This window comes from Empidonax traillii, unplaced genomic scaffold (genome assembly GCF_003031625.1).
Source record: "Empidonax traillii isolate 1590-97213 ecotype Southwest subspecies unplaced genomic scaffold, ASM303162v1 scaffold128:size1411021, whole genome shotgun sequence".
NCBI classification, from domain to species: Eukaryota; Metazoa; Chordata; class Aves; order Passeriformes; family Tyrannidae; genus Empidonax; species Empidonax traillii.
Genome location: NW_020955321.1, coordinates 235,442 through 260,328, shown reverse-complemented (window position 1 = coordinate 260,328; position 24,887 = coordinate 235,442). Strand labels below are relative to the sequence as shown.

The window sequence follows — 24,887 nt, the reverse complement described above, 5'->3', positions numbered from 1 at the left end:
AACATCTACCTTTAGCTGCTGCTTTTAGCCTGTTTGCAGAAAGGTTTGTTTGCACAGGCTGCACCTTGCCCCAAAACTGTTGAAATCAAAAGTGATGTTTCCAGGGAACCTGAACGTGTATGTAGGGGGTTTGCACTGGTGTTTTTTGTTTGTTTGTTGGTTATTTGGTGTGGTGTTGTTTTTTTTTTTATTTTTTATTATTTCACCAGAAATAAGCCTTGCTTCCTTTAAAAATCTCATTTGTGGTTATTTTCCTGTCCGTGGGAGGGGAAAAAAAAAAAGGCTGCATTTGTCCATCAAAAGGCATCATAGGTAAAGACTGGGGGATGCTTTAGTCCCGTGGGTCCTGTGAAAGTCTGAGACAGGAGTCGTCCTGGGCAAATGTTGCTTGAATTCATGTGAGTGAATGAACCCGGGGCTCTGGTGTTTGTGTTGACCTGCTGCGTGTCCTGTGCCTGGATTCCCAGAAAGGACACTTCTGGCATGAAAGACTGTTCTCAGGCTGTCGGGATTTTCTGCTGTATGACCTGGTTAGGTTTCTTAACAGCCCTTTGCAAGAAACTTTTCAGCTTCTCAGTAGTCTCAGAGAAGATGCTCTTTCTTTTCTGTCTTGTCCCCTCTCCAGCTAATAGTGAGAAATATTTTTACCGTTTCACATAACTCTGGGAGGCTGAGTGACTTAGAAGCCACCTGGGAGGCCGAATGTGTCATCTCTGGAGTAAAACAGAGATTTGGGGGGGTTTTGTGGTTTTTTTTTTTTTTTTTTTTTTTTTTTTTTTTTTTTTTTTTTTTTTTTTTTTTTTTTTTTTTTTTTTTTTTTTTTTTTTTTTTTTTTTTTTTTTTTTTTTTTTTTTTTTTTTTTTTTGTCTTTCCCAGTGTTGCCATTTCTGGTGGGCCAACAGATGGAACTGCCCACGAGGCCGTGTTTGTCCCTGCAAAACCAGCTGCTGCAAAGTGCTGGGGCGAGAGTTGCTTTGACTCCTGTGCTTTGGAGAAGCATGTTGTTATTATAATAATAATAATAATGCCCCTCTGTTTGGCTTAGCAGTGTTCTGCAAATTGGCATTTGTTCCTGAAGTCGTGTATAACTCCCACTTAGTTAATTTAGGCCAAAGCTGCAAGCTTGTATTTGTTCCTCTGAAAAAGAAAAAGGAATCAGAGCAGTTCTGGGGGGGGAAACGTGATTTCTGAGATAACAGCTCACTACAGGACAGCTGGTGGCATCCCAAGAATTACAGGATCTTCCCCACCGGTGTGGATGTGATGCCATACCCTGGATGCCCCATAAAAGCACAAATGTGCTTATTAAAGTGAGTGGCAATAGGCCTTGAGGCATCTGTCACTGATCCTGAGAGGTCCTGGAAAGGGAACAGCCGAAAGACACGGGGATGAGAGCACCACGAGCTGAGAATAACAGGCGGAATAACTTGAAAGCTTTTTGATGTTTGGGATAAAGAAATGGAAAAAAAAAAAAAAAAAGTGGGACCAGTGGGTTCACTGTGCAGGTAGAAGAAGAAAGCTAGGATAACAGTAATAAAAATAAGTATATTTTTTGAAGATAGGGAAGCAGCAGGTGGGGTGTGAAGTGCCGAGTGAAGCTCACGGTGTGTGTTTGGGAGCTGCCAGAGGCACAGCAGGCTCTGGGTGGTGGCTGCTGCACAGGGCCTCTGTAAATCCTGGGCGTGCTGAGAAACCCTCTGGAAATGAATATTTAATAGAGAAATAAAATGAGTATATGTATGAGTAAATGCTGTGTTTATCTCCCTGCTGCCCTATAAATGGCTAGTAGCTATCAGCCCATGAGGGCTACAATAATTATGGGCTTCACTGGCTTGGCTGATAAAAAAATCAATTCCAGTGGGATGATCTTATGCTTTCCTTAATGGGAAGCACTGGAAGCATTATCCCCTTCACCTACAAGGAGAAGGGACTTGCTTGGAATCCAGCTTTCCCCAGAACTGTGAAATTCTGAAAATGCTGGTTTTTCTTAAGCTTCCTCCTCCTGGGCACCCTGTGGACACACAGCACTCATGAGCAGCAGTGACTTTCCCAGGTACCTGCCAGACTTTGCCCCAGCTGAACATCTTTGGTTTGATTTTTGGCTTGGTTTGTTTTGCTTTTTCCCCTGAGGAAAACTCCCAACCGAACTTTTTGCACAGTTTGTGTTGTTTCTGTCGGTATTTCACAAGGAAAAGTTTCTCTTTCCGTGGGAGCGCAAGGGAGATGTAGAAACCAAGGCTGAAGACTGAGCTGGAGTGCAACATTATTTGGATGTACAGACCCATCCCCTTCACTTGGGAGCTGTACTGGGGCTCAGCTGAGGCTGGTAACACCTGAAGTCTTCAGCAAATGCTTTTATATCAACTTTCTCTGTTAGGTGGAGTTGTGTTGCCTTGTTTCCCCGGGCAATATGTAATTTGTTCACTAATAGACTGCCCTATTTAGACAAATTAGACCTTTTTAACACCATTTGTATCAGTTGGTTTTGACTGCACTGCATTAATTACAGCAGGGACGGGGATGTTGTAATAGTAGAGAATTGTTCTCTAATTTGGGGAAAACAGACAACACTCAGCACTCAACTTCCAGTATGTTTTCTCTGTGTTTAAACCATTTCTCTGTACTTGAACCATTAACATAATCTTGGGGTGGCTGTAATTATGTGAATAACCGGGTGGGAAGGAGTCACAGCAGAATGTAAAAATAACACCAGGGAGTGCAAACTTGTTTTTATCAACAAGATAATGGCAGAAGGAGGACGGAGATGGGATGGCAACGATGCTGCATCCCAGGGCTGGCACGGATGGTAATCGCAGCTTGTATTGAGTACAGGTGGGAACTGGGTTATGCCATCACATATTGCAGCTAATTGGCTGTATTATTCTGTGTTTTAAAATCTCACTGGTGCTACTAAATCAATAGGCCTCCAGTGCTGAAAGGATATATAATGCTGGCAGGGTAACAGAGCACGTTTCTTTTTAATGCCGAAATCTGCAGAAATCTCAGCATCTCCAGCATGTTGAGGGTGTTTGAGCCTTCTCTCAACCAGTAGGAACTTCTTGGCTACAGTCACCTTTTAAAATTTTTTTAAATCATTTGCTGGCTTAACAAAATCACAGAACCATCAAGGTTGGAAGAGACCTTTGGGATCATCCATCTAGTCCACCCATCCTCCCAGCATTACCATAATCAGCCCTAAACCCTATCCCCAGTATCCAGATGCTTCTGGAACACTTCCAGAGGTGGTGACTACACCACCTCCCTGGGCAACTTATTCTGATGCCTGACCACTCTCTCAGTGAAAACATGTTTTCTAATATCCGGTCTAAACCTCCCCTGGTACAACTTAAGGCCATTTCCTCTCGTCCTTTCACATGAGATATGGCAGGAAAGACCATTCCCTGCCTCACTACAACCTCCTGTCAAGTAGTTGTAGAGAGCCACGAGGCTCTCTGAGCTTCTTCTTATCCAGACTAAACAACCCCAGTTCCCTCAGCCACTCATCATAGGACATATTTTCTAGACCCTTCTTCAGGGTTATCCTTCTCTGGACTCACTCCAGCACCTCAATGTGCTTTTTGAATTGAGGAGCCCAAAACCAAACACAGGATTCGAGGTGTGGCCTCTCCAGTGCTGTGTACAGGGGAAGGATCACTTCCCTGCTCCCTCTGGCCACATGATTCTTGATAGAGGCCAGGATTCCCTTGGCCACCTGGGCACATGCTGGCTCATATCCTTTGGGCTGCCAACCAGCCCCCCCCCCCCGATCCCTTTCTGCTGAGCAGCTTTCCAGCCACTCTTCCCCACGGCCTTGTTGTGACCCGAGTGCAGGACCCAGAACTTGGCCTCGTTGAACCTCACTCGGTTGTCCTCAGCCAGTGTGTTTAGACCTGCTCAGTTCAGAGGAGGCGAGTTGTTGAGATCCTCCCAGCCCAGCCTGACACCTTTCCCCAACACCTTCAAATGTTTTATTTGCGTTCCCATGAAAGCTGTCTGCAGGTTATGCAGTACAAAGGATTTATTTATTGCTGCTCAGACAGAGGCAGTGATCCCCTTATTGCCCTGCGCCTCTGTCTTGAAACCATCTTAATAGACTGTATCATGGCACTTTAGAAAGTCAAATCTCCTTTTAGCTCGACTTCCTAAGGAGGCTTATGTGCTCATGCTCTGTTTATATCCTCATCCCTCCCTCCAAGAACTTTTGAACCCGTGGGCCCGGATCAGCCAAATTTATCAGCTGAAGGTGTTGATGGTAGTGAGGCTGCAAGGGGTTTTTTTCGGAGCCAGATAAAGCAGTGACACTGAAAAAAAGCACTTCTGTGTCAGCTCATGGCTGGTCAGGCATGAATTCCATGGGAGAGGCTGAACGGGTACCCAGCCACTCACCAGCCATGGGAATTGCTTTTTTTGCAGAGCCACAGCAGGATGAATTCCAGTGCAGGTCCTGCTGCAGAGGTGCCTTGGCAGTGTTGGGATTCTCAGGGCTCCTCCCATTTCCACGGGGCTCAGCCATGCAAGAGGCTGTTTGGCTGTAAATAGCAAGGTGCCAGTAGCTGAGGGGGGCATCACCACAGCAAACGGGCTTCCTGGAGTGTTACAAAGTTTGGGAACAGAAAAAGACTTGCGTTCTGACAATTGATCATGAGGGTCACGCTAATTTGGCTCTTTGGGTAAGTTTGGGGTACCCTGACAGCTAAACTAGGCTATACTGCCTAAAGCCTGTGAGCTCATTTGGGCTTTGCACCGTTTCCCTGGGGACACCTGGAATGATTCCCCACGGTCTCGCCTGACCCGAGTTAAACAAACACACACCAGCCAGCTTATACCCCATGAGCAAGAAGCTTGTGTAAACTGAACTCTCAGCAACAATCTCGACGAACTAAATCCTTCTCAGGGAGCAAAAGATAATCATAGGAAGAGGCTCAGTTTCCCCCCCGCTGTGCATCTGACAGTCAGCCACCCACAGAGAGGGGAGAAGGCAGCGCTGCTGCTGTAACCCCGTGGGGACCAGATGGGTGGGGGATTCCATCTGCCACGGGAAGAGGGGGATTGGGAATGGCGGTGCTGGCGGCTCGTGTGCAGGTACAGGGAAGAACATCCCGCTGCATCTGCTGCGATTCCGTCCCGGGGCTGTAGAGGTTTGAGCTGTGCAGTTATTTAGAGGAGGAGGTTGTGCTGTGGGCTGCTGAGGATGCTAAATCCATTTCTACTCAAATGATTGTCTTGGAGACTGGAAGGTGAAATTGAACGTGATTATCTGCTCAGATAGCCTTTTTTTGTTTTTCCTTTTTCCTTGTGTTTTAAGTTTATCCCCATGTCTCATGGTTTCAATGGAAAAAAGCTCTGCTGCTGTTTCAAATCAGTGTTTGACACGACAAAGATTGTCTGATGTCAGTGTATAATTGTAAAGGTACTACAGAAAAGAAAGCAAATTAACCTTTAATAAGTGGGGCTGCACCATTTTGTTTGTAATTTCTAGGACACGACTCTGAGCCCACTGTAAACAATATTTCCTGGCAATTTAAATCACTACTTTTCTCAAGAAGAATTGTAATTCCCTAAAAGAAGTGGCATGTAACATCAGCAGAAAGGCAGAAAGCAAAACTGTCAAGTGCCTCCATTCTTCTTCTCCTCTTGTATCTTGTAGGATCTTGAAGCTGAGAGTTGAGGTTCCATACATGAGCTTCTCTGGTGTGTTCTGACCAGCGTCTTTATGATGAGCTCTCGTTGCAATAGTCATCAGGGATATGTTGTTTGGGTCTTTTTTAGGAGGGAGCCTGCAGAAAAGGTTCTCCAGCAAAGTCTTTATCATCATTTTTGCCTTTTGTTGTGTGCACGTGATGTTGTACCTTTGGCTTCCGAAGTGTTTTCTTCCCTGCTGCAGGAATCTTACTTTCAGCCTTTGCTCTTCAATCTTCCTGCAAATAATTAAAAAATATGAATTTCTGAAGTCAAGTGTTTTTCTACTCAGAGAATCTTTGAAGCTTGAATTTCCACTGCCTGGACTTTCCTGCTGTTCTCCTGGTAGCCTTTTGCTCAGAAGGGTGTGGGTCTTCAAATGCTCCATTTTCCTGCTGGCACATATGCCAAACTTCAATACTTTAATAACCATCTTAGTGACTCTGGGGCCTTTTGGACTGGATTTCTCATTCTTCTCATCTGCTTTGTTATTTTTGGCCTCTTAACTCTGATAGGTGATTAAATTTAATTATATCAAGTTGAACTTGATTATTTAACGTTAATTAAACCACTCTGGGTCTCCATGCCTCAAATCTCTTGAGAAAGAATTACAATATTCCCTTTCTGGTATAACCTACATTAGGAGTGTTGGCTAAAGTTTTTAAAGCTGAATAAGAGAAGTAGAACTCATTGGTTTCTTGAGGGGAATGTTGTTAAGCTCTGATGTTTGCATGTGAGATGGTGGAGACAATGGGCAATGCTTTGCCATAATAAAAACTTGTAAATAGGATTGATCAATTTATTTATTTATTTACTAAGAATAGCTTTCAAGTTTATTATTTTAACAGTCTCCTTATACCTCGTTCAATCCTCTCTTTGTGAGACCTTTTCCACAAGTGTGGTCTAAATCACCAATTGGGTAGTATGGGCTGTCCAAACCAATATTTTAAAATCACAGTCCATTTTATTTTAACCAGGGGCTTCAGAGCTGGCTGTTAATAAATATCAACTTGGACATACTGAATTAAGGATACAATATAATATTGTCCTAGATTTATTTTCAAAAGATTGAACAGTTATGATACTTAGATTTTCATCTGGGTTTTTTTATTTGATTTATGTACCTTCCTCTGTGGCATACTGTAGACAGTTCTTATGAGCTACTTCAACTCTTTAGTACTATAATTTAATTACTTTAAGTGAATGCTTATACCCATAGCTGTGTATAGCACGAGCTGTCTCGGTTATGTTTCTGGTACCAGCTCTCGAGTTTGTTCTGCTAAATGTTTCCCAGGGGTTTTCTCTAATACTTGCATAAAATTCACTGCTTTTCCAACGCTGCCGCCGTAAATTCTCAGGAAACAAATAGGAAGATTAAGTAGGACATTTTGTACCTGGACAGATATTACAGAGGTCGTTGTCCCCTGATCTGACTCGACCTGGTTGTAAATCTGTTGTAACTCTGATTTCCCTCCTGTGTGAGAGAGCGAGCGGCTGCGTCCCGTCCCAGGTGACCACGCTGGATTTGTGTTGGCATCAAGGTGTGCTGCCTGACTGACGTGTGTGCAGCACACAGACGTTGTTCCCAGAGCAGTGCAGCACAGCTAAGAAAATGAGCAGGCCATGTAAAATGCATGACCGCTTGGTTTGCCAGCCGAATAAGAAATGGTTTTCTAGAGGCCATGAATTATGCGCTAAGTCATTTTTAATATTAATTTTATCGGTGCCTTTTAAAGTGGCTCGAGCAGTGGCATTTTGAAAAGGCTTAAAATAGTTAGAACCTAGGGCAAAGAGCAGCTCCAAAAAGACAGTTACCTTTCCAAGAAAACTGATGGCAAATTAAGAGACTTCTTGCCTCAGAGAAGAAAATCAGACCTTGGTCCTGTAAGCCTTGGTGCTTCCTTTGCTTTGAGCACAGGAATAATCTCATTAACCCTTGTAAGACCAAGCAGCCAGAATAAAGTCACGCCTATGTGTGGGTAGGACCAGGGATTGAACCCCCCTCAGCATCAGACCTGATCTGAGCCTCTGAGCTTGTGATTTCCCAAGGAAACACTCACATGAGAAGAGGTGGTATCAAAGGTCTGAAATCAAACCCAGGTTCCTGGGGTGATGTGATGGCTTCACCACATGGTTGAAAGGGGCTTGTCCCACTTCATTTGTCCCTGCTGTGCCTTCTCCATACAGGCAGGGAGCCCTCTGGGGTAGGGGCTGCATCGTATGTGCAGCAGATGCAGCTCTCACCCGGCAGCAGTACCTGCAGTCTTTATAATAACTGGGATAAGTATGGCTCTGTGGCATCAATTAAGCTGAATTCAGGCAAAGCCCCTCAGAAGAGTTAAATCAGCGTAATTCCTCAGCAGAGCTGGGGTTGCCCGTGCTAAGACATCTGGTTTTGAAAAACCCTCTGCGATGCAAACACATAACCAAGCAAAAGGTATTCTGGGCCAGATTTTGCAGTTACTTGAGCCTCAGTGGTGTGTAAAGCATTGTGTCGACTCGAGATCTTTTCCCTGTCTGCACAAAGTGGTGTTTGCACCAAGCGTCCGGAGTTCTTCCCTGTGCGTGGAAATACCATTGCTCATTGAATTTATTGTTGCTGATGGGACTGAGTCATCTGCATAACTCCCCCGGGGCGGGATGCCAGGGTGTGATCTGTGGGGCCTCATCCTGCAGGGTGCTCAGCACTCCTGGTACCCTGGGCAGCGTCGGCTGGTGCCGGGAATGGGTCTTGAACCTCCTGTTGGCCAGCGGGGTGGGGTCCATCGGGTTTGGTCCTGCTGGAGGTGCCTCCTTTCCAGTGGCTTTGGCAGCTGTGAAGCGTGATCACCAGTGCTGGGTCTGGGATTCTGAGCAGCACATCTGGGAGGGGTGGGCAGCTTTCTTGGCAGAGAAGGAAAGAAAAACCCGAGTTGTGCTGCTGACACAGGTCTTTGTGCGCATCTCAGTGTCTCGAGGAGACACTGAGAGACACCCATACCAGAGTGCTTAGAAATGGTGGTGAGGAGACTCCTGAAGATCCTCTGTTAAATCCCTGCTTTGGAAAAGACCTTGCAGAGGTCTGGACCTTCTTCTCCCAACCCAGCTGAGCTTCAGGTCCTCCAAAACAGTATTTTTGACAAATGCACCGTGTCTGTTTGCTAAAAAAGACCTATTTTGGTTTTCAACTGACACGTGGACAATGTTTCTTTTGGGTCTGTCCTCCCATCTTTTCCATAACTCTTTTTAATCATTCCTTGCAGGATGAGTGCTTTCCCTTCTCATCCTTTCCTTCATGAGCTCCCTGGGGCCTTTGTCAAGAGTTTCTCCTCCTTCACCAGCTCTGTCCTTGCTTGCAGGACGCCCTCCTGCAAATCCTGGAGCAGCCCCTGATCACTGGGTATCGGCCACCGTGGGTGTTGTTCTTGAATTGAAAGGGAAAATATTTAGCAGAAAGTAAAAGGTTTGCTGGTGGAAAGCTACGGCATCTGCAATCCTCGGCTGTGTTTGCGTTAACAATTTCAATATCTTTGCCATAATAACAGTAATTTAAACAGGTACTGTTGACTGAAGGACAATTAGGGATTGCTGAATTTTACATTTCCCCTAATACTCACTACAAGCTGCTACTGAGGCCCGCTCTGCTGATATTTATAGTACCACGACCGAGCAGCTCCTTTGAAGTGAGTGGCAGTAAAGCCACGTGGAACCAGCGGAGCACTGGGACTGGCACCCGTCAGCTTTTTCATTCCTCCTGCAGAGATTCCCTCACAGCTGCTCTTCCCGACAGCCTGATTTATGCCCCGGGATTTATGGAGCTGAACAAATGATTAGAGAAGAGCTGTGTGTTTTATTACACAGGGACCAGTTTTCCCAAGCCAGAGGGCAAATCCCCTTCTCCTTTACCTGTGCTCTGGTTGTGCAGCTGCCACGCATCCTCTTTGGTAGTCTGAAAGCTGCAGATGAGGGGATTCAAGAGGCCAAAGGAATCATTTATCCTCCTTAGGAAGTTGAGCCCACGAGCCCTGTAGGTGTTACTGTGGTCTGCCACCAGCTATGACCTTGCTGGGAGATGCAGCAGCCTATGGGGGGGGCCAAATCCAGCAGATCCCTTGTGCTCGGTTTTTTGTGCAAGTTTTTCAAAATGGGAATTAAAGGAATTTTTGGGGTTTTTAAAATTTTATTTACATTTACTGGAGGTTTGGTCTCAAAGCTCATTATAGGAGGGAAACTGAGTGCTTACCTTCACTCCATTAGCTACTTTGGTAGTCCAGCATCTGCGTTAGCACTGCCAGAGTTAACAAAGTGTGTGAGGTAAAAGCTTTGTCTGGTCCCTCCACTTTCCCAAGCCTTCCTCAGCCCTAGGTTTGCACAGATGTTGCCAGGTGTGAGATCTGACCTACAAGAACTTCACTGGTGCTGTTGAACAAGCCAGAGGAGACCTGGCTGGGCTCTGGGATCCTGGCTCGAGGTTTCAGCACTCTGTGATCAAGCAATGCAGATTTCCATGTTTGAACCGAGCCCATCGAGCCTGGAGCATTGCCAGCACCACAGAGTTGCTGTTTCCATGGAGGCAGCTCTGAAAGCAGATTTTTCCCTTCAAAGGAAGGCAGAGTATGGGACAAAGCACATACACTCTAATGGGGTGGAAGTTCATTACCAGAAAGTGAACCCCCTTAATTGCCTCTGCATAAATGAGATATTCCTGAGGCCATGGATGGAGAATGGGGTGTTACTGATCTCAGAAGGTCGTTTGCTTCCATGGAAAGAGAGAGGGAACTAAAGGGCTGAGCCCAAAGGAGTTTTATGGATTTGTGAAGGGAGCCAGTGGGTCTGTGTCTAATTAACTCAGTTCTGAGTGATCGGGGTGCTGGGAGGAATACACAGGGCAGACCCAGCAGAGGGGAGCTGCAGCAGCTGCCATGTGATGCCAAGCTGATGGTACTGCCATCACTGTGCCCTGGGTACAGTATGGCTGATCGATTTCTCCTCCCAGCCCTTTAATTGCTGCTCAGCTGGATTTCCACTTGGATAATGGATCAAGTCAAAGCTGCTCCTCAGCTCCTTCTCACCTGGCTTCTCCTCCCTTACTCAGTTCTCCACTGCATCTGTCCCCTCTGGCTCAGCCTCCCCCTCCACTAGGAGCCACTCCCATTGATATCTCTGGGCTGCTCCTGTGTTCCTGGAGAACGCAGTGATTTCTGTGTCCATGACTCCCACCCTGCCCTCACCGCTCCTGCGTTTCCCACTGCCAGACCCCTTTTTTCTCTGCCACCCTGTTGACCCCATGCTGGTTTCCCAGTAGGGATTGTCTGTCCCTTGCTTCCTTGCTACAGGCACATGCACCAGGCCTTTTTCATAAGTGCTGGGAGCATCATTCCATGCACTTAATGACACGGCAAGGAAATGGAAACTGAGGCATTTGCTGGTTGTGGGGTCGCAGTGCGGTGATGGTGGCTCCTCACCTGCCCTGTGAGCGCAGAAGAGCTCGGTGCTGGTGAGCACTGAAAAGAACTGTCCAGGGCTGGCTCTGGGAAGGGAGAATGCTGCTTTTCCTGTGCTCTGATTCGGCAGGATAGGTGGTGTGTGACACACAGAGAGCCTCTCCACAAAGATCACGCACACGGATGTGCCGTGGGGCGAGGAGGGAGGCGGCAGCGGGAAGCAGATGGGCAGCACAGTGTGTGGTGTGCCTGGCATTTGCTGCTTTGCTTTGGGAAGCTCGGGAAGGAGTTACAGTAGGACCAAAGAAGGAGGAGAAAAAAAAGATTGAAAGCCATCAATATTCAGAAGAGCAGAAGAAACATATACATTGACCTAAATAACCACTGGTGACTCAAAAGCTTAAGGGAAATATATGTAAATAATGCCATTAATAGCTGGGAGGCTGTGGGGAAGAAGGGGCTCTGAAGGCAGAGATGGGCAGCTCCTGACTTCTGAAGTTAAATGCAATCTAATAGAAATATTTCCTTTGAGGGTCCACTCTCTTCTGCCTGACCACAGAGACCCCTTCCCAACCAGACTTACGAGTTAAAATATTAACTTCTACCAAAATCAGATAAGTACTGCTGCCTTCCTCAGAGGAGAGTGTTTCATAAGGCTGATTTAGAGAATAATTCAGTCTGAATCATCTCCACGTGATGCATCCATATGAAATGCAGGCTGATTGCAATTTCTGCCTGTGTTTCTCCCAGCTGAAAGCAAGCTGACCTGCAGGTTTTTGCTTTGGTGCATCCATAGGAAAATTTCGCTTTGCCGGCCTATTGTAATGTTTTTTTCCTTATTCCAGATATTTTAAAATAAACAGAAGGGATTAACTGGAGTGGAAGGCTTAATTGACCTCTTTCAAACAAATCTCCTCCCTAGAGGATCTTGAATTAAACCCCCTCTTCCATTCCTGCAATTTAACTGACTGGTGATAGCTCCTCTCTAAAACAATGCACTCTGATTAAGCCTTAACGTCTTAGGCTACTGAAAGCTGATTTTGTAGAGATACAGAATCTGTAACACTTGTCCTAAAACCTGCCCTGTTAATCATTTATTAATATTCTACTTTGACTTTAGGCATCTGGGTAGTGCCTTTTAGATTTGTACTTGCTCTTTACTCTGTCCTGGTAACTGTAGTTTGTATAAATTTCCTACCTACTCCCTGCAGCGCCCAAGTTTGCCTCTGTATTGCCTTGCCGTGTATTTATTGATTTCAGTTTGCAATTACATTAAGGAAAATCCTTTTTTATCTGCTCCCACGAGGAACTGTTCTGCCAGGGGCAGTTCATTGGTCTCGTGTTGTTTTGCAGCAAACATTGCAGGTCAGAGAGTGGGGGGGGGAGGTGAATTTGTTCTTCATAACGTGGGGTGACAGTGAAGGGAGGGATAGAGTAATAGCTGACAGCGAAGGTGGGCTTGAAATGAAGTTGGGAGAGTTTGGAAGATTATTTTGCATAAATAGGTGGTGGAGCAGCGATGTGGGGAAGGATAGGTGGGAGCTGACGGAGTTAGACCTTCGGGACTCAGCACATGGACCAGAAGCACAGCAAAAAGTGAGAGCCCGGGGAAAACGGGTGACTTGGGAGATCTGTGGGGAGTCCTGGCTCTGCTTGAGAAGTGGAAATGGAGGAGGAAGCTACTACTGAGTTCCCTTTGAGTTTTTCAGGTTGAAGTATGCCTTCAGCCAAGAGACAAAACCCTTGTGTTTCCTCCTCCTCCTCCCAATCCATAATTTCCTTGCTGTGATTATTACCAAGTGTGGAAGCATTTGCCTCTGCTCACGTGATGGATGCCAGTGGCACTGGAAAGCTGTCACTGGAGAGGGGAAAAACAGAAAAAAAGTATTTTCTTATGTTTGCTGAAGCAGAGTTCAGCAGAGCATTTCAGATGCATTCAGATTATTGCTCTTCTGCTTTGCCTGAAATTCGCCTCTTTCTCTGAATTAGAAAACCACCTATTAATAAGCTGGTGGGCAAGTAGTGATTTTGCATGTTAAATAGTGTGATTGCTTCGTGCCAGTGGGATTGTGCTCTTTCAGAGTTGGATAGCTGAAAAAATACATATATTGGTAATTAAATTAGACCTTATTTACAAATATTGACTCAGAGATTTTCCGAGTCATAAACTTCTCTCTTTCCTTTTCCTTTTCTGATGAGCATAAGCTTTACTGAATTCAGAGCAGATAACGTGAAGCTCAGCCTTCTTCCAGCTTTACAAAATCTTGGTTTAGAAAACATTGATGGAGGGCTAGAACTGAAGAGTCTGAGACTTTGGTTTCCATTGAGACGTAGGAGGTGGCAGCAGCAAAAGGGAGGGAGGGAAACAACATCTCCTTTAGCCTGTTAAAAAGAAAGGGAACAGCAAATAAACTTCCTCCAATAAAGTCAGCCATGTCCCCCCTCCCCTGCTTTTGGATGTGTTGTCACCATGGAGGGTAATTTTTCCCATCTCCTCAATAGAGGGAAATAGAGGAGAAAGTGGCAATTTTTAGGGTCAGCGTCCTCCCCCTGAAGCCAACAACAGTTGAATTAGGATCCAAATGCTGCTCCAGAAAGCCTGAGATGACACAGATCTACGCTGGGGAAAAGATAAATGGCCTTTGAAGATGACTTTCAGGGAGGTACAAAAGGCACAGCAGCGGGTGCCCAGCTCTGCTCTCATCAGGAATGCAAGAGTGAGATGTGCCCTAACCAGTCTAATGGTGACACTGAGGATGGAGTCTGAAGCTCTTTGAATTCTTGGGTTTCCTTTGGGTTTTTTAACTCCTTCCCAGTGAGTCAAACTCTGTAAGAGAAATGGTCACGCCACCCTAGTAAATACACTTCTTTTTTCTCCATTTCTCTGTAAATGCCCAGCTGCACATTTGGTATTTTAAAACACGAATTCCATATGCTGAATGAACTGAGGATTTCAAATGGTACCATGGGTAGTTAAAAGCTGCATGGCAGCTCCACTGCAGATCCAGCTTTTCCAGCCTGAGCCCCTGCTAGCGGGAGAGAAGGAGCTCACATGGACTTTGCACTGATTTATTCATATCCCATCTCTTACGTGGGCGAGCTGAGCCTTCAGCTTTTGGCATCCTGAGCTCTGGTTGCTTGCAAGGACACGCCACGAGTATGAAACACGGGGGGACAAGGTGGTGTTATTTCCATTTAAAACATTCAGAATATATCTCTTAAGGAGAAAGAATAGTTATAATGACATGGCTGATGGCTGTCAGAGTGCTAAGAGGGAGGGTTTTTTTTGGAAAAGGTATTATACAGCCCACTGTGACTTGTGTAATCATTTTAAAAACCGTTCAGGACATCTTCCTGCCTTTATCCTGGAGAAACTGGGAATAATTTAGAAAGCCGTGGTTGTGTCGTGTGGCTGGGCACAGTTACACACCCTGGGGTGGGTGCACAGGGTACAACCAAAGCCTGATGCTTGGACTGCAAAGACTTAGAGAGGTAAAGTGTGAAAAGATGTTCTGGTCATTCATTTGTGACGTATCGAATAGTTTGAGTATCGTGGCCGTCCTAAAATCATCTTTGGGAAACCTTTCTGCTGCCCCGTGAAGCAAACAGTGAAATAAGTCACCTCTGATGCCCACCTAGAGCACAGATGATTTTCAGACTGTCTGAAACAAAAAGCATCAGGGTATTTATTGAGGCGTATGTCCAAAAATTTGAGGAGAAACCTAAGGAGTTAACTATATCTTAAATATCTTGCAAGTTATATATGATTCTTTGCTTAAGTACAAAAGGAAAATGGTGACAGTTGAATGAAAGATTTTGTAGGACGACATTTCATTTGACCAGAAACTACAGTGTTGGTTTGGTTTTTTTTTTTTGGTAAGAAAATACTTCCATTAGGATCTGCGCTTTTAATTCTCCTCTCAGCCAGTGACTCTGCAGTCCCTTTTTTCATGAATTGCTGACTCTGGCCCTGCCACTCGACATAACCACACATGTTTCCTTAATGCATTTTTTTGCAGTCGCTTTCCTGGCTCATCCTTTGATTTCCCAGTTGTATCAGCAGCTTTGTTGGAGTCATTCCATAACGAAGTGGGGAATGAATGAATTAATGAATCTGCCTGCCTCTGGAAACAGTGGTGAATGCAGCCAGAGTCAGCAGGCAGAGATGCTCTTTTTTTAGAATGATTAATTATTTTCTAATCGGTGGTGTATTTTTGATGCTGAGACTTCAAGAAAAGAACCTGCAATCTCAGATGTGAACATGCTAAATTTAAACATGAATGTAGGTATTTAAATATAAACAGAGGGGTCAGGGCCTGATGGTCATGAGCAGGATGGGAGCCGTGGGGATCCATGAGCTGATGATTCCTGAGAAACGATGCCAAGATCTTCACCTCTGGATAGTCTCAGCATATCCCCCTCAGTGGTAAATAAGATTTATCACAAAATCTTGAAGAAGACCTTGCCTTCTCTCACAGACTCCTTGTTACAATGGCAGTTTCTCAACAGAACAACCTCCTTGAGAGCTGCTGTAAAAGCGGTTGGTGCGGGCTGAGGAGGGTGATGCTATGTGGTTCCAGCACGAGAGGAACTTCTTCTGGGAGAGAAGTGGCATTTTGACATAATTGTCTGAAAGTTTGGCAGCTGAATCAGCTCATATACACAGTCACATGGCAACTTGGCATGGTGCTTCCAGAGCCAGGCTTTTGGGAGTCAGCTGGGCACGGAGTCAACTGGCAACCTCCTCTCCTTGTTTTTTTTTGAGAGGCTGCAAGTGTCGTTTTGGACCATTTCAGATGAAACCCCTCATCTTGGAGAGGGCCTGGAGAGGCCCTTCCCATAAACAGCATATGAATGGGCCCAGCAAAATGCAGTGATTCACCTGTGTGCTTCCTTCCTCTGGAAAGAAGGACTGCTACTTCCTGTAGCAGCAGCATCTCTTGGAAGGTGGCGGTGGTGGCCATCTGAGATGCAGTAACCTCTGCAGTTGCTCAGAACCTTCCTACAGGCAAAAAAAAAAAAAAAATCTATTTCTGGCATTTAAAAGGGGGAAAACAATAAAGACCTCACAGTTGTATTCATCTTTCTGGATTTGCACAGATTGCCCAGAGATAAAGGTGTGGGAGTTCTTTCGTTCAGTTTGCTTTATACCGGAGGTTTTGTTTGCTTTTCTGTGGCTGCTCCAAAAGCTTTCCCATCAGAGACGAGGCATAAGGGGTCTCCGTTTCTTCTTCCGACCTTTATCTCCCAGTTGGAGGACAGGTGAGACCCACCCTTTCCAAACTGATGTCTGGAGATGGAAAATGCAAAGTCTGCGCGGCAAGGCCGCTTGGCTCCGAAAAAAAATCAGTGTTGAGGAATTCCTCAGTGGCAATTATTGGTTGCTGAGGATGATCCCAAGGGAGGAGGGCTGAGCAGGCGTCTCCTTTATAAACATTCCCATGTTCTGTATAAAGAGCTTATGGTAAACTTTTCTGAGGGAGGTAATAAATAGTAAGCTCTAGAAAACCCTTCAAGGGATCAGTTCTCATTTTTAATGTGGAAGCAGAGCACTGCATGACAGCAACTCAATAGGTAATAGGATAAGAATTGACTTTCAAGCCTGTTTCTCAGCACAATGCAGAGTGGGAAAAGAAAGACAAGAAAATATGTATGGAATAAACATTTCAAGTAGAATCTACACATTTGTGATTTATTGTAGACTGTGGAAATGGGTTTTTTCCTTCGGTTACATGTTACAGCAATGCAGAGTAAAACCAGACAGCAAGGTAGGAAACCCACGGGGATAACAACAGGCATGATTTTCATCTTCCAGCCACTTGCTGTGGATCCATGTAATCTCTAGATATGTTTGTTTGCATTTTAAAGGTATTTTGACGCACCAAATAATCTGATTTTGTGTCATTTCTTGGTAAACACTTTACAGGTCAGATGTGTTTCATCCCAAGGAGTATTCTTATCAGAGGCTTGCCATTAATAATGCATTAGGAAGCGTTTGTTGCTGTTGATCCTTCAGTGGAAAGCGACCTTTATTACAAATGTTACAGTAATAGAGTGATTCCCTGAGAGCCAGCACAGCCTGTACTGGGTTAGAAGTAAAATAAGAAATGCAGTGGGTATCAGTGTAGTGTGTTGAAGGTGAACACACCAGGGAGGGTTTATGGCAGGAGGTCAACTCTAGAGCCCCCCATCTCAGCGGTGCTGTCACAGGTGCGTGTCCCCCTCCAGTGCCATTCGTGCTTGTGACACTCTCTGGGGGCTGTGAAGTGACTTTTCAGGCAAAAGCTGAATTTTACAGATTATCAGGATACATCCATGGTAAATACAGAGCACTTGTGAGGAACTGTGTGGTCCTGTTATTACTCTCGACTGGGAAATCTGGAAAAGGCCCTACTGCAGCCTCCTCCCGTGGCTTGGTCACTGGTGTGTTTGTAATGCTGGCTTTGCCGCTGCCATCAAGTGCTGCAGAGGAAACTCGAATTTCAGAGGGTTGGAACTAAAGCTTTACGTTCAAAACCAAGACATTTTAATTTCCCCTTCGCTGTGATATGAGTTGGTGCCAAACCATCTCTTCTGGGGAGGCATTTCCAGGAGACCCCACTGAGGATGTGGCCCAAAATGCAAAGATGGTACATGGTCGATAACAACAATTTTCCAAGTGTTTCTCAGCCTTTTTTCTTGACAGATAGAGAATTTCACATCCTTGCAGTTCCTACCCTACAGTCCTCCCAACCCCCGGGAATGTCCATATTTACTAATATTCAGAATTAGGTAATATTGTTTCACAGGTCTGGTTTTGATGTTCAGGTTTGTCTGAATACCCTGCTCATCTCATCTTCTCTGCTGATATGTCGTCACTTTCATTCTTGATAATATTTCCTTTTATTATTTTTTTCTAACTCAAAACATAGAGTACCCACATCCTTTACAATACAGAATAGTATTTAAAAATACTTCTTATATTATCAGCTCAGAAAAAAATAAATTACAGCTGCTTGAAGTTTCAGAAGTAACTTGAGACTTGGGGTGACTCATTTAATGGGTCCCTTATTTAATCCCCCCTCCCTGTGGGTGTCCAGCGTTGCCTACAAAGTTAATACCATTAATTATCTCAAGCTGAGCACCCAAGGGACCATTTGCTACGGCAAACCTGGAATCTTTTCAATTGCTAGGGATAGAAATTATTTGAGTTACCTCCAGGGGTTTAGGGGGCTCTGAAGGCAGGGGAGGGGATTTCTCTTTAATCTGCCCAGAGCTGTTGCAGACTAATTCCCTGCAAGAACCTCTGTCTACACGTTGCTATATATGTGTGCATGTGTATAAGATAATAGAGAGTGACTGACTACAATATATGCGTTTAAGCTACTCGACTGAAAATTACCGAGCGTTAAAATCCACCGGGAATCACGAGACTTCCAAATTAGGAAAGCACATGTCAGTCAGTGTGTGGAAGTGAGTCCTGGTACAAGAGTAGCTTTCAATAAGAAGAATGAGCATTGTTCCCTGGAGTACATCAATCCTAGTTTGGCCACTCTGTACCAGCTTTTACTGTTTCTCTGGAAGCGTATGTTGCCTTTTGTTATTATTTTTTTGCCCGTCTTTTGTTCCGCTGTGCATTTCTATTAGATGTGTCTCATGGGCCGGCTATCAAGAGACACGCTGCTGTGCTGTGGCAAATGAAGTCATTTTCCACCGTAAACAAGGTATTGTGGGGTTGAAAAGGAACGCGGACAATGACAAGTCCTGGGCGCTTCGTAATTGTTTAAATGCGTTTTTATTGTGTTGTGCAGTGACATAGAAACTCTGAAAAATTGGCTGGTTTGACCTGAGGTTGAAATGAGCAGAATGCTGCAGGGTAAATGAGGGGCTCTGGGAAAGATGGCATTTTGTTGGTCTAGTCCATCAGTGTGTATCTTTCCATGGTTAAAGCATGTATTTTAATTTAAACTACTTACAAGTCTACCCTGTCTCGAAAAAAATATAAGACATGGTGAAAACCCGTGGTAATAAGTTGAATCCTGTGGACTGTCAAGGTTTTTCGTTCTAAAACTCACATGGGCATGCATTGAAAATGGTATTTCTGTAATTACTTTGAGCTGAAAAAGATAGTCTGGAAAAACTGTGTGGTCACAGGTGACTGATTTCTGTCAGTACATTATTTATGTGTGGGAGAGTTTAGCAGGATGGTAGAAGACTCAGGATTTGGGCTGACTTCATTCACGATTTGTAGAGCCTTCTTGTTGCTGCCAGAGAGAGAGGCGATGTTTAAAATCACAGTCTTGATTCATTAGTAGGGTTTATCAGAACACTGTCCAAGGGTTTATTCTGTGGTTGCCAAATTGAAATGCTCAGATCATAATTGAGGAGAGCAGAGGGTTAAGCCGAGATTGTGGGAAATGGGGGTCTCTCCTCAGGCTGGTGAACCAACCTGGCATTCACCTGCATGTCCATTCACGTGACAAAACAAACAGTACCCTTTCCCAAGGTCTGAAACCACCTTGTATCCAAAGAAGTAATGAGATACCCCTCTAGATAAGACCAGTAAATGAATGATTAAATACAAGATACGACCACAGGACTCACCTGCCTGTGATTTGAGGTGCTCTGCAGGCAGCTGCCCCCCAGTTCCTGGGTGCCCTGTATGCATTTCCATCCTGTATATCCAGACTGACGCTCTGGGAGTCAGGAAAGTATTTAGGAATATTTTATCTGGAAAGTCAAACAGGATGTCTCCTCTGACACAGCAGTGTCTCAGGCCTGACCTGGAACCAGTTTTTAAGAGCCTTTCCATAATCTCTGTTTGCTTCTTACTCAATTCACTCTGCTTTTCCAGGTACTGCTTCTTGTTTCATCTCCTGAAAAATAGGGTAATTTTCTTTGTATTTTCAGTTAAAAATAGAAAAATAGAGCTAAGTTCTAAAAAAATGCAAGCTTGCAATGAAGGCCCACTCCTTTTTTTCTGTAAACTCACACTCTGATCGCAGCCAGAAGCAGAGGATCCCCTCCAAGATGCTCAGAACCACCCTTTAAGCAAACAAAAAGCAAATACAAAACTACTGCTGTTGCTAGTCCTTATTAAAAAAAAAAATCTCATTTTTAATAGCTATATAGATGAATAGATAAGTGTTGGTCTCTTCCACTTGTCTCAGCAGTGAGAACTTGCACCAGTGTGAGCTCAAGGAGAACCAACATCCTTTTTACCTCTCGCTCACGGAGAATTTCTCAGCGATTTATGCTGCCATCAGTCCACACCAGACATTCGCTTTCTCCTGGAGATTGAGTTTCAGCCCAGCTCCCATTTGTCTGGAGCACTGGCTATGCAAGCTGCCTTGACACATTAATTTAATTTGTGCTTCTCAATTCATACTCTTTCATTTACGATCAAATATCGGGAAAGGTTATGATTAATCAGAGCGCGGCAACAGAAGCCAGCAAAGCTAATGATGTATTACTGCGTTTGGGTGGCTCTGGAGGGGAATAATTGAGGTCCTTGTGCTACAGAAAACTATTATTAGTAAGTAAAAATTATCAAAGGAAGGCGACCTGCACCCATGTGCCGTTTTGCAGTGTGTCTTTCTGTCAGTTTTCTTAAAAATGAAGCATTTTATTAATGGTCCTGGCTGTAACCAGGTTTTTTTTTTGGCTGTGTGGCTGTTTTGGGGGAAAACCTGCCTTTTCATTGGGTGCTGGGGAGTTTGAGCCCAGAACTGTCCCCCACTTTGGGCCTGTACATGATACCCAGCGTGCACAAAGGCAATTTTTAGATGCTGATAGCGTGCCTATCCCCGAGGGAAAAGGGCTCTGCTGCTGCTTGCTCAGCTGAGGAGCCACAGGGAATCCCTGCAGAAAATACTGGCTGCCTGATTGAAACTGAACTAATTGCTGGTTGTTCGAAAGCAAACATGTTGCAGGGCTGAGGGCACTGAACACAGAGCCCCTCCCCAGGGAATATTTACAGCCCGCCCGTGTGCTCGAGGCGTGTGTAAGAAACCCTTGCAGGCTTCCCAGGGTGGCTCAGGGTCACGGTGGCTCATGGGTTACTGGGACACGGTATCTGGCTGCTGAAATACCATAAAAAAAATCATAGGTCTCATACAGCTGTGGTACACAGTCATTAAAAGGTCCATTTTTAAGTAAAAATACCCATCTCACTTCGTTATTCTAGGTATTAACGTTGCAGGGTTATTGCGTGTTTTTGTGCATGGCAGAATTTCACAGACCTTTGCTCAGTGTTTTCTGGGGGCACCTGGGATGGCAAGGAGGGCTTAGGGGATGAACTTGGGACTCCTTGGTAGTTTTCAACATGGCAATATAGAGTAGGTCTTTCCAACTTCAAAAGAATATCTAGTTCGAAGGGAAAAAAAAAGTGGCTCTGACTTTTTCATTGGGAACAGAAAGTCAGAGTTGAGCAGACTTCTTTCTTGCTCGGTGGGTTGAGTGGACTACTCTTACTTGGGATGTGATAAAAGATACAGAACACTATTAACCTTAGGACTGAAGTCATCCTTTTTTTCCTGTTATTCCATTTATCTTGGATTTTACTTGCTGTAAGTGCAGAAATTTATTCTTTGGGGATAGTAACATATATCTGGACTTTTCAGCTTTTCAGTTCATCAGTCCCTGAGTGTCCTCTGGTCTCAGGTACAGGAGAGGGACAATTCATGGGGTCAAGCATTTAAGACTGAACAAACAAAGCAAACCTGCCACCTCTCTGTGAGCTCGGGGAGATGAACTGGCAGGGCTTTAACTTTTCTTGGGAAAGCTATTGCTGGAAATCCTGCCCTGAGCACAGCCCATTGCTCCCCTGGCACCCAAAACTGTACTGCCACCCTCTTGCCCTGGGATAGGGCTGTAGGATACTTCTGGCTGGAAAAACACCCTCATTTGTGCCTGGGAGGCAGCACGGCAGTAGTGCAGTAGCTGACAGAGTGGATGTGCTTTGCTGGTCCACGTCACACACCTTGCAGGGGCAGAGTCTCAGCCACAGGGACTTTCCCCTGTGTGAGGACCTGATCTGTCATTGAAGGTCAGGGGTGAAATTTGGAGCAGCCTGGGAGTCCGTGGCACTGTGATGCTCAGAGAATTATTTCTGTGCCTCCGAAGGAGCGCACTGCAAAGGAGCCGAGGCTGGCATAGATCTAAGAGGCAGGGTGTGCTGATTAGCATGTAATTCGATTTGTTAGGCACTACAGTAAACAGCATTAAGTGCAAAATGCAGTGATTGCTGCTGATAGCACCCTTCGAGCATCACCTTGGTGCCTGCGGCTGTGGATGGGGGTGTGTCCCTGCTCTCCAGGAGGCACCAGCAGGGCTGGCACAACTCCTTTCTTGGGCAGAGACAAAGAGGAAGAGTAAGACAAACACTGCAATTATAAAAGGGTTCGGGTGGCTCTATCTCCAGAGCACAGCTCACATGTTTCTCCTGCTACCCTTGTCCCTTCTCCATTCCCCACTGGCACAGCTGGGACCAGCCCAGCTGTGGGTTCCTCAGGAGGAGAGGTGGTGTGAGTAGAGGTGATTTTCCTCACCATTATTGCATTTTCCTCCAGTAAATGCCATGTCCTTATGTTTTCCATCATGGCTTTGGTAGAGAAAGTCCCTTATCTTTCTTCTTGTGCCACACTTGGACCGTGGGTTGGAGGGCCTTGGCGTGGCAGCCTGGAGCTGAACAGACTTATCTCCTGGCTCCCCTGCTTAAGAACAGACTTGCTCCTGGTCTCATGCTGTCACACTTGCTGAACTCTTTGTTTGCTGGAACCGAAGGGCTGCCTCCTTCAAACCTCACATTTACAAGCACAAAATTAATGTGCTACATCATTTCAGAATAAGAGCAAGTGAAGTCTTGGTATTGTAGTGCCCCACCGAAGCCATGCAGCAATGAGTCTTGTTTTCTCTTCCCCCTCAAAGCCAGCTCAAGCCCACTGTCATCAGTGGTAGCTGTTTTTAGGACAGGCTCCCCTCACGTCCCTGTGAGGTGCTGAAATCAGCCAGACTATCCCTTGGCAAAGCATGTGCGAGGAAAGGACAGACATCCTGGTTGTGCTCATCCCCACCAGAATAGCAACAAATTACGAGTATGATACCTCTCATTTCCTCTTGTTCCGTGGGGGTGAGCACAGGAGGAGCTGCACAGAGAGGTGGCATTTGTTGAGAGACCTGGCACAATCAGGAGTACGTTGGAAGCTGTCGGGAAGAATTAAATTAAGGGTGAGTGCTCTGGCGCGGGGATGGCAAACAGGCAGCTCTGCAGGGCTGCCCAAACAACCTCCCTGTGCCCCTAATGAAGGCAGACAGTGTGCCCCATTGTCTGTGGGATGTTCTCCTAAGTGATCCCATTGGGAAATTAGGGTTTCTTAACAACGGGCAGGTGTCTGAGTGAACTTCATACATTCTGTGCTCTTGAGAGAAATTCCATAATTTCTATGCTATACACACCATCCAGCATCCTGCAAAGGTGCATAATTTCTCTTCAAAGCACTTGGGTGCCTCTTATTCCTGAAAGAGTTTTATAATTCTTGGAAAGCATTTGTTCACTCACCCAGGATGTTTTTTGCTTCCACACCTGATTAAATGAGTAAATGTCCTTTTGTGTGTGTGTGTCATATCAAAATGACACAAAAATTAATGTTAGCCATAGCAAAAATTGAATCATCTCTCCTTTTTTTGAGACCAGGCACATCAGTGGAGACTGACTTGGGACGCTTAAAGCCCAGAGCTAAAAGTTTCACAGACTTGGCTGCCCTAAAACCCCCATCCTCAAGACAGCTCAGGAAAAACAAGTAGCATCATTTCCATTCTTTGGGAGAAATCAGAGGAAATGAAGTTTCCTTGTGATTGCTCTGTGTGTCACAGTTATTTGGAGGGACTGTGCTAAGGAGAGGTTGGCTTTGCTTTGCAGTGGAAGGGGGAGACCTTGCTGGCTGATGGAGTGAAGCGACAGTGCATTTATTATTGATACCCTTAAGAGCTGGTCGAGGCTCTGCTCCATTCAGGAGCACCAAGCAGCCATTTGCAGAGCTGCTGGGGGAGCAGGTTGGCCTGTGGGGGCTCCTGCTCTGCTCCTGCAGTGATGTGGCTGCCATCAACCAGGGCTCCTGGTCACCTTTCACAGGCCCAGCCCCAGGGTAGTTGTTCTCTGGCCACTGATACCCACAACATTGCTGTGTAACCCATCCCTGGCTGTCCTGCTGGAGCTTCGTGCTCGATTTAAGCTCATCTAAACAGGAGCTGCAGTCAAAAGAGGTGGCAAGTCCCACTGCCCAGGCCTCAGACACCATCCCTGAGCAGAAGTGTGGCCTTGGCACCCAGTTTTAGACTAAAATATTGTCCTGAGAAAGTAAAGGTCCCGCTGGGCCAGATTTCGCCTTTGCTTCTATCTGCAACTGCATTGAAACAGGAGAGGGCCACATGGCAAAGACCAATCTAAAACCAAAAGAGGAATATCTTGTTGAATGAATCTGCTGTTTAGTTTTAAAAGCAATATGCACTATGCCAGCTGATGTGCTTTTAGTTTCCTGATGTTGTTTGGAGCTCTGGAGGGCTTGGAGCATCCAATAGCTGCGTTCGGGTGCCGGTCCAGCAGGAAACCCTGCACGTGCTGGCATTGATCAGGCAAAGAAGTGCACATCTAGAGCTGATGGTTTAAAATGTTACTCTAATAGATTCCAATCTCGTAGATTCCCATCCCAGAGGGTGAATGAAATCAACTCAGTGCCATTGATTTGCAGCCGGCTGTGATTTGTGGAGCCCCGCAGACGAGCGCTGAACACGAGCTGCTACCTACCT

The 24,887-nt window shown here is 45.4% G+C and overlaps 1 protein-coding gene across 5 annotated transcripts in view; it reads left to right on the top strand.

The window, feature by feature from the left end:
* Nucleotides 1-24,887, top strand: part of PAK5 (p21 (RAC1) activated kinase 5) — a 167,085-nt gene that overhangs the window by 102,817 nt on the left and 39,381 nt on the right. Inside the window, exon 1 of one of the 5 annotated variants that reach the window (XM_027883535.1) lies at nucleotides 12,924-13,113. The exons of the other annotated variants lie outside the window; for them this stretch is intronic. The gene's annotated coding sequence lies outside the window, so the exon portion shown is untranslated. Of the gene's footprint in view, nucleotides 1-12,923; nucleotides 13,114-24,887 lie in introns of those variants that run through there. 5 annotated transcript variants of the gene reach the window in all.